This window comes from Vicugna pacos, chromosome 24 (assembly GCF_048564905.1).
Source record: "Vicugna pacos chromosome 24, VicPac4, whole genome shotgun sequence".
In the NCBI taxonomy this organism is placed as follows: domain Eukaryota; kingdom Metazoa; phylum Chordata; class Mammalia; order Artiodactyla; family Camelidae; genus Vicugna; species Vicugna pacos.
Window position 1 is genome coordinate 12117376 of NC_133010.1, and position 10771 is coordinate 12128146.

The 10771-nt window shown below is 36.9% G+C and overlaps 1 non-coding gene across 1 annotated transcript; it reads left to right on the top strand.

The window, feature by feature from the left end:
* Positions 1-9416: 9416 nt before the first annotated feature.
* TRNAV-CAC (transfer RNA valine (anticodon CAC)) lies at positions 9417-9488 on the top strand. The gene has a single exon. It is a non-coding gene; the product is annotated as a tRNA-Val (tRNA).
* The last annotated feature ends 1283 nt before the right edge of the window (positions 9489-10771 follow it).

Here is a 10771-nt window from a genome sequence, read left to right on the forward strand (position 1 = left end):
ATAGGAAACAAGGATGGAAAGAGGGAAATAAAAACTGAGAATGGGTTGACTAAAAACAAAATCCTTCCAGAAATATTTCAAAGTCATAATTAGGTTCCCAAAGAAGGCGTTCTTACCTCCTCAAGTATTTCTCTTTATCCACATTGCCTGCAGGGGGTGGGGTCTTTGAGGTGGTGGCAGCAGTGAGAAAATGCAGGATTCCAGTGATGGAGCAGAGGAAAGGAAGGTGGAAGGATGACCAGTTAGTCTAGAATGGTACTCACTGACTTCTGTCAAGGAGAGCATCACACAGTCGGCTTATCTTTTTTAAGTTTTAGAGCAAAGCGGAATCAATTCTTTTGAAATTTGCTTACATCAGCGACTTGGAATTTGTTGAATGTCTTTCAGCAGATTGAACACATGTGAAACTAAATCAAATATCTATTTTTAATATAGTTCATCCCTAGTGAAATCAGTTGTTTCTCAGAGTATGGTGATTATGAACTGCTAAAATTCACTAACTACATTCTAAAATATATTTAACAATGTCATATTTTTAAGTATATTTGATTTGAAATTATTAGTCTTAACTCGAGGGTTTTTTTGGTGGAGGAAAATTATCTGGGGGTGGAGGGAGAACCCAGGCGAGAACTGTAAGTTTTATGGTATTATTGTTGACAAATATAAAAGAACCATAATGACTGAAAAGACATAGAATTAAGAAATTATAAACAGCCTGAAGTTTTACTCTATATCATTATTAATTCTACAATACAATATAATTATATTAACATATTGTGTAAAAATAACCAATCGGTTTAATAATAAAATGAAAGTGATGTCAAAGTTAATGAATAATAAATAATATGGCTTACAATTTTCAAATGGTTATCTTAATAATACATAACCAAGGAGGACCTCAGCATCCAGTGGATGAGCTGAGCTGGCTGAAAATTGTGGTGACATCCGATTTAATGATTTATTGCTTGTCCTCTTTGTGTATCAGGCCATTTCCTTGTAAATCTCAGGACCCCAGTTTGGGAAGTTGCCCCCAGATGAACCTTAAGCTTATAGATGTTTACAAAACACATTCTTTCCCTGATTTGGGATCTCAAAGGGAAAAAGACTATAAACATACAACTGAATCATTTTCCGCTTCTCTGCAACATTATTAAATTAACGATTAATAACAATTAACAGCTGTCTACTTTCTAACATTTGCATACATATTTTAATAATCATGTTATTCAGAAAATTTGTTAAACAGATTCAGATATCTAACTACAATTTGGTATTTTCCTCACCAAATTTCATCTGCTTTCCATCTTGCTCTTTTTTCAGATTCCATCTGAAGGTTTGGCTAATTCACTCCTGAACTGTGAATTAGTCAAAATTATTTTGCCCATCTCTGATTTTTAACACCGTATCTCACATTGTAATTCTTATTTACAGCTCTTTAAGGGAAAATTATTAAGTTGTGTTTCTAAAACCCCTAATATTTATATGGAAATGTTGGGTTACTATAAACTGTAGCCGGATGTTAGTATTAGTTATTATGGAAAAATAATATTTGAAACCAACAGATAGAAGTAATGTAGATGATTGGAAGTGACATAGATCATGGCTACCGTTCATGTATCTTGATATCACTCACATTAAATGGGAAGTAAATGATTAATGTAAAAACTCCAGCAGGAAGCAAGTGAAAACAATTTTAAACCTCACTACGATGTTTATGGTGTGAATAAAGAAGTAGCCACAGAGGAAAGGCTTTCCTGGTAAACGAAAAGGGTTTTCTGATACGTAGTATCTGCATGCAATGATTTTGGAATCAGGTGAATCTGAATTATTTTTCAACACTATATTCATTTTTAATCATGCAAGTGTCTCATGAATAAATTTTCCTGATAAGAATTGAAACACAACAGATAAATATAAAGCTCTTTTGACTATCTTCTCTCACCCCTAATCCAAGTCCCTTTGCAGAAATAACTATGGTTGTCAGATTGGATATATTCCCCAAGAATTTTTCTGAAACTTTTATATAGATAAAGCTATAAATATATTATTGCTGTTTGCAGCTATAATAGAGTTCAAAAATAGAGCTCCATAGAAAGCATATATTTTTCACTGATATTTTATGCACTCAACATTGTGTGTCAGGAATTTTTCCATAGCTAGCAGTGAACACAAATGTTTGTCTCCATTTATTTGCTATAACAAAGAGTGCAAATAATGGTGAAATAAATATCCTTGTGTCAGTTTCTTCATGCAAATAGAGGAGTGAAATGGCAGACTCATGATTTATGGGCATTTACGTGCCAATACTCTTACAAGTATGAGATAAATGCTGTTATTTCCATTTCCCAGATAGAGAGACTGAGGCACAGGGAGGTTAAGTATTTTTAATAAGAAGTATGAGAGAGGAAGCAATTCACTGAAGGTTATATGGAGACTCAGTGGCAGAGCAGAGATCTACCTGAGCTCTTCACCTTGTTGTTCTACTGTTTCCTGCCTCTTTTTTGGTCCCTGTCCCTCTGCCCACTCTTCTGCAAGTAGTCATTTTATTAAACTCCCCTCAGCTAAACGATTTTGAGTATCTCATCTGTTTCTTGCCAGGACACTGCCAGGCACAACTTCTAATTACAGTACTAATGAGATTCTAATCTAAGAGTAGCTAGAAAAATGTCTTTCCTGATTTTGGTCCAAATCCTCTTCTAGAAAATCAGATTCCACCTAATCTACTTATTTCATTCCCCATGGAGTAGATCCGTGCCAATCATCGCTGGCATAGCTCATAGCTAGGATTCTTTCTAGCAAGAGGACACTGCGAAGTTCAAGCTGATGGCTAGTGATTTCGCCGGTTGTATTGTGCAGGCGAAACTCTTGCCCCAACACATAGACCCATAATTCACTTTCAGTCACTACCAACACATAGCCAATGTCATTTCATCTATACCTCCACCCACTTGCTCTCTTGCCATATTACTTTGATGAAATCTTAGAGATCATATCACTTCTTCCATAAAAACATTTGATCACATCCCTCCCATTGTTACAAAGTTTTAAAAAAGTAATGATTCCGTAATATCATCAAATATGTAGTGTTCAAATTTCCCATCGTCTTATATTACTTTCTGAAGAGTTTGAATGAAGATCTGTACATTTCAATTGATCATCATGTCTTTATTCTCTTTCAATCCATGAGTTCCTCACTCATTTCTCTTTGTTCTCTTGCACTTTGTGGAGGACACAGAGTCAGTGTGTGTGAAGAATTTCCCACAATGTGAAATCTGCTGTTTGCATCTCCCTCGTGTTTTATAACATACCTCTCTTAATATCTGTTTCCTATAAATTAGTAGTTGGAAAGTGGTAAGGGCTTTATCAGAATCAGGTTAGTTGTGTTTTATTTGTAAAGACCATGTCATAGGTGGTGGTGTAAGCTAACATCAAGGTACGTTTACCTTCACTCACAAGTGAAGGTGGTAAAAAGTTACAAATGTTCAGTTATTATTAAAAACAAAAAGGAAAGGAACATCTGATCAACACAACATTGTAAATTGACTATAACTTAATAAGAAAAAATGTTAAAAAAATAAAAATAAAAACTATGAAACCAACACACACACACACACACCACACAAAACATCTAATCTCTAGTTGCTCTCTTATAGTAAATTAGTAGCCATTGATTCTCAAAGCCTAGATCCATCTGGAGTTGCAAAATAGTAATAGTTACATTCTATTGTTTACGCTTCATTTATTGACTAGAATGTTTCTGTTAAAAAAATCCCAAAGCAAAGTTTTCCCTCATCTACTATTTCGTTATCAGGTGGTACAATTCACATTAGGATGGCAGGAGAAATGCTTAATTCTTTTGATTTCTTCACTGTTTCTAAAATATCTAGTTGATTTACTGTATCCTCCGGGGTGACCAATTAGTTTATTTTAATATCACTTCGAATTTGTGACTTTAAATATATTGATATTTATTATTATTATCAATTATTATCCTTAATGAGAATCAAATTGTCCCATTTTTGGCCAGTGGGAGCTCCTTCATGTTGGCTACAAGTCTTAACATGACCCTAGTGGTCTCTGATCATTTTCTTACTATCTGGTATTTCACACTGATCTTGTGCATATCTGGTCCCAGATCTGGAATAAGCCCCATCTTCAAGGACCCCTGTTTCTTTTCTTTTTCTTTTTTCTTTTCTAATTGGAAAATGGTTTTTGAAAATCAAAATCTAAGCACTAGATGTATTTGTTGTCATTGGTGTGCTCATTGTGTCTAGGCCTTTCCAGTGGCAGCATTCAGAGGAAAGAAATATAAAATACATCATGAGTTCTTGTCTATACTTTCAATTCAAATTTGGATCTTCGTTTGAATTACTTTCCTCCTGCACAAAATGCTAGGACTCAAGTTCACTGGGAATATGAATAGAGCATTGTGTAATTTTGTCTTGTAGTCCAAAAAAATAGGTAACAATTTCGGAATACCAATCACATCATTTCCACCAGCACTATGATTGCTTAAAACTGTTGAATTATTATTATTTTTGCAGTTCTTTTTGTCTTAGGTTATAGCTGAGCTATATTATCATGCTTTGAAGTCACTTAGAGTTGTGGCTCTCTGTTTCATTATGCCACAAACCGTGTTTCCATCTGGGTTCAGTTGTTTCATTTTATATATATTTTTTGATTTCTTTGTTAAAATTTAATTTAATCTCATCATTATGCAAAATACTTACATGATTCCAAATTCGCATCGCCATTCCTCGTGTTGACGTCTCTTCATCTCCTCATTGCTTTTGATTATCTGAAGCTTACTCCCTAGTAGATTTCTCAGGATACGCCCTTATTCCTTAAATTCCTATATGTTCATAAAAAAATCTATGGGTTTTATAATAAAAAGTGACTATCTGACATTTTATCCTAAAACTTAAGAGTGCCAAACAATACCCCTTACAGAATAGAACTCGGAAAAGAGCTTCTTCCTGTGTGCAAATGGCACATCCCTGATAGATGTAGCAAGACTGTCTTTCTCTAAGCAGGTACTTCCCTGCTAGGAGTTTTAGCACATCTTTCTCATTCTCACATCTTTCTTCTTGCATTTGCATTGAACCTGAATATATATGTCCTTAACTCTGCACATATTTTTGAAATTTTAAAATATTAAAATCTAGTGAATTTTTACATAAATGGGACACTCTCTTAAAAGTGTATTTTAAAGGACCATATTTTAATTTATGCAGAGTACATAGCCATATTCATGTATATACATATTCATATATATTAATTACACCTTAGAGTGTGGTGTATATATATACATATACATATATATATATATATATATAAAATCAGGGATATACAGTCTGAATATATATATAACAGAGTATATACCTATATATTTGTGCGTGTGGGTTGCTGGTGGGAGAAGGAAGAGGAAAGACAAGGTCAATTTTGGTCGTAAAAAGTTTAAGTCAAAATATTCTGTAGATAATTATAAATGCTTACTTACACACATACACACATATAGTATAATATGTTATACATATAATTTGATTATACACTCCTAAAGGTGTATCACCAGAAGGCAGTACACATACATAAACATATCTTAGTTTTCTCATTGTCTAAATCATAAAAATGGCCACAGATTTCACAAAGACCTGTGTTTTTCATTTCTTTCAGTCAAGATGTGGTGTTAATAAATAGAATCAAATTAAAATGTGCTTCCAAATATATATCTCATCTTAAGTGTTATTTATAAATTCCTCTAAGATATTTCCCCTTAAATTAGTTATACTCAAAACCACTTCCTTCTCTTGTCAGAAATCCATATACATACGACAAAAAAAATTTTTCCTCAACGTTTCTCATTTCTGTCTTTCCAATCTTATAATCTACCAGATCAAAAACTGTAGCATCCTCTGTGATTCTTCTCTCTTTTCCCTTACACCTTCTTCCATCTTTAATCAGTCGTCTCTCCCTTGGACAGACGTCTTGGATTCACTCCTTCATCTCCAGTTCCACTGCATACTCGAGAGTAGAGTGTTCAGTGTTCTTAACACCAAAGCATGTTGTATCTATTGCTGGAATGAGACTGAGTTTTGAAACCACAGAGATCTTGGTTCAAATTCAGCCTCTGCCATTTACTGTTTGTGTGTATTTTTTAGTGAATTAATCTCTCTGTTGTTGTTTCCTCATCAGAAAATCTAGGTAACAGGAATTCCTTACAAGGCTTATGTGAGTGCTAAAGATTATGAATGCCCTGACAACAGCTCTGTGCCTGGCACATAGTGTGTGTTTATTAAAGTAAAGCTATTTAGTTTTGGGGTCTTATTATCAGGCCCTAACTAATTCTAAATATTCTGTTTTCTTCCCCTTTTAACAATTCCTGGCACTTTACCAGCAGGCATGACCTACCTCTAAGAAGTGTAAGTCTCCATTCCCACTTTAACCAGAGTGACTGTAAAGACATTCAACCATCAGATAGACTATTCTACACGATGTCCTCTCCCCTTTGATTATGTGCCCCAAATCTGAACTGACCTTTGTATCTTTTCTTAACTCTGATTTTCTCATTATCCCTCATTACAGTGAGTGGATCGTGGTTTCACTCTCTGTCCTCATGTCCCTGCATGAATTACCTGCCTAGTGACCCAGTCCCTCCTAGACCAAAGTGCCTGCTTTGCTCGTGACAGTATCTCTTCTAAAGGCTGGGTCTTTCTTCTCTATCCTTGCTTGTTAATTGTATTACTGAGCCCAAACTGGTTCTGCTTGCCTCACGACAGGCCAATAAATCAGGAGACAAGGTGCTGGGGTAAGGAAGAATGACTTTATTCAGAAAGCCAGCAGACTGAGAAGGTGGCCAACTAATGTCCCAGAGAACCATCTTCCCCAAGTCAGAATTCAGGCTCCTTTTCTACTGTAAAGGGGAGGGGGTGTGGCTGGTTGTCACAAACTGCTTGGTGTTTGAATCCTTTGTTCTTGCAGCTTGTCTGCCTAGGCCAGGTCATGATGTTCCTACAAACCTCCAACAAGACAAATGTTACTCTCCATTCTGCAACTTTTTATCTCTATGTGAATGGAAAAGTGCTGTACCCTTAAAGGTTAGAGCCTTGAGAATGGGCTGTCCTGTATATTTCTGGCTCTAGGCAACATTCTTTTACAAAAGGTGCAGAACCAGCATGACTAGGTACAGGAAACAGAGCACAGAGTAGGAGCTAAAGGAACAGGTGTAATATGAGTCAGAGTTGTTCTTCCCTATTGCAGGAAGGTAATATAGGGGCAACGATGGGCCATGGCAGAACTAACGGGCCAGCAGCAAATGCAACGTATACCAGGAATACATGCCCCTATTGTCCCCTCTGCATCCTTCGATGTCAGCTCAAGATGATCTCGTCAGAGAATTTTTTCCTAGCCCCCATGTTGTAAACTGCACTGTGTTCTCCAAGATCTGTTGAAGTCCCAACCCCTTAAGAAGAGAGAGATTTGGAGACACAGGGACTCAGGGAAGAAGCCTATATGACAACGGACACAAGACTGGTGTGATGGGCCCGCAAGCCAAGGAATGCTAAAGGTTGTCGGCAACCACCAGCAGCCAGGAAGACACAGGCATTCTTCCTGAGAGCCTTTGCAGGGCCCTGCCAACGCTTTGATTTCACACTTCTGGCCTCTGGAACTGTGAGTGAATAGATTCCTGTTGTTTCAAGCCCCTCAGGTTATGGTTATGTTTTATGGCAACCCTAGGGAACTCATACACCCTAGACTAGGTCTAGTCCACTGTGAAGGGCTTACATGCCAGTCTATTCCTCTTCCTCAAAGCCCTTTCAAAATCAAAGTAAGTGAATTAATCTGTAACTAGTTTTAAAAGTCTTTCTTGCCTGCAGGAATGAAAGCAGAACATTCCTAGGAGAAGGACCATGCATGTTTTGTTTACTCCTGAATCCTCAGCCCAACCACATTGCCTAGAATAAATAGATACTCAATTTTTTTTTAATTCAGAAATGAATTTATCTGCTGTGGTACCTCTTCAGTGCATATATATCATGACTCCATATGATTCTGAAGTCAATTTCTATGTTAGTTTCTATGTCAGTTGGAAATTTTTTAGTTACAGGCAATGGAAAATAAAACTCAAACAGCTAAAACAAGCAAATGAACCAAAAAGATACATACTGGCTTTATCTTAAAAGTCCAGTGTACAGCGAGCTCTGGGTCATGACTGATGCAGCCAGCTGTTTAAACAGTATCATCAAGATCTGGCTTCTCTTTGTTTCTCTGCTCTGCTTCCACTCCTGTTAGCTTTCTCCTCAGGCTCTACACAGTGGCTCCCTTTCTGGTCACAAAATGGTTAAGGCAAGCCTCACACCGCTAAGGCAGACCCTGTAAAAGGAGATCAATTTCCATAGCTTGTACACATGTCATGGAGGGCTTAATTCAAAAGCCAGACATGGGAGTCATTCCCTTCCCAGCCACGTGGTTAAGGATTTGGGAGACATGAACACTCCAAGGAAAAGTGTACTGTTGGTGGGAAACAGAAGGAATCAATGGCACAGTGGCAGCCGGTTTATTTGTAACTATTTTAACATCGGTTACAATAAAATCTCCTAGGATTGGGAAAATTTAGCTATATTCGTGAGAAACTTTGCATAACAGAATTAACTAGGTGATTATCAGAATTGGCTTTAAAATGAATGAAAATGTTTGAAGAAATGAATTTCAAGTCAGTGTTTTAAACTTTGTTTTAGGATGCCTACCAAATTGATTTCAACTGTCTTGTTACTATTATATTTTACATACAACGTGATGAGTACAAAATGTGATTTTCATTCCTCGCCTACTTAGTATAAAATCACTATCCTAGTAGAAGATGAGTTGTTAATAATTATAGTCATCATTGTCATTATAGAACTGAGTGTCAGAATTTAATAGCTGTTCTTCAAATGATTTATAAACATAATTTCATCGCTGAAATTGAACTTTAAAACATGACCTACATAAGGATGATCTAAAAATATTGATAAAACTTCTAAATAAAGCATTGTATACGTTTTCTATATATCCATGATAATGTATTGTTTAATAAGGGTACTTTAGTAAGAAATATAGCCCAAGTAGATTATTTGACCTCGATCTCTCTTAATTCTTCATTTCTTACTCCTTCTAATCCAGGAGGGGAAACAACAGATTAGGCAAGGCATTGTGTATATTCAGTAAAGCAAAAATCAGGGGTCAGGTTAAACGTTGCCTAGTGATCTCACCTGTATGAGTAAGGTCTGAGGAAAATAGAACAAACAGAAGGGCAAAAGAGCTGCTTACATGTAGAGACAAAAGGGTAGAACAGAGGAAAAGGAAGCTGTTGGTGAGTGGAGCATCAGAGCAGGAAGGAGGACAGGCTGGGGAGGTGGGACAGCTCAGAAGCAGGACAGGGGGATAGAGCTCAGGGATAGAGCATGTGCTTCACATGCACGAGGTCCTGGGTTCAATTCCCAGTACCTCCATTAAAAAAAAAAAAAAAAGAAGTAGGACAGACACTGTGGACTCTGGGAGGTATCTCCCCTCCCCTGGGATCTTAATTTTGTTTCTTAAAAAAAAAAAGTGTAATTGTATATAACATTATTTTAATTTTAAGTGTACAACATAATGATTCAATAGTTTTATACAATTGTCCCTTGATATTTGAGAAGGATTGGCTTCAGGACCCCCAGGGATACCAAAATCTGCAGTCCTTTATATAGAATGGTGTAATACGGTTAGGCCTCCATATCCCCAGGTTTCACATCTGCACATTCAAACCAACCTGGGGTTGAATCTGAATTGGGGGTACAGAGCCAGAGGATACAGAGGACCAACTGTGTATTGCAAAACGATCACCACAGTAAATCTTGTTAACATCTGTCACCATACATAGTTATAATTTTTTTTCTTGTGATAAGGACTTTTTAAGGTGTACTCTCTTAGTAACTTCCAATATACGATGCAACAAAATAGTATGCGATGTAGTATTATTGGCTATCCACACCACTACATCCCTATGACTTAATTTATAGTTGGAAGGTTGTACCCTTTGATCTTATCTTCCCTCTCCTAGGATCTTAGATACAATGAAAGGCCAGAAATACTTGGGGAGGGTAACTTTCTGCTGGATTCACACTGCATGGAGCACAGTCTGCAGTGCCTACTTAGAGTTTCTAGTTCCTCCTTACCCAGTAGCTAATGGGGGGAAATTTGCCACTCTCCTCTGCTAAGTGGCAAAGTATTCCACTCAGCAAAGTGTGTGGAAGGACTGATGCCTCTTCTTGCCCCTCCCCCATCAGAAATCAAGAAAGCACTTCTTTTCTTTTTTTTTTATTTTGACTTTCTTTCCCTTCCAGCTGCCTCCCTCCATCCTTTCCTTCCTTCCTTCCCTTTTTGGATACAGAGAACAAAGGAAAATGGCACTTCTCCCAACTCAGTCACTGGAAGAGGAGGTAGGGGTTGAAAGAAGAAGTTAGTGAAGATTTCCACAACTACAAGGAAAGTGTGTGTGTGTGTGTGTGTGTGTGTGTATGTAGGGAAAGCAAAAGGATCAAGGCTCTATAGAAATGGGAAAAAATCCCATAATATGTGAAAATACAAACGAGGTTCCCTATGGAATACTCTATGGGCACCTTGTACCAGTTGAGAGAACACATAGCAAGAATATGGGACAGATTTATAAAATTTAAACTCATTTAAATACTCGAGGAGAAGGGAGTGAAATTGGGGTTTGCAATACTCAACACTTGATGCTTCCACGAACTCT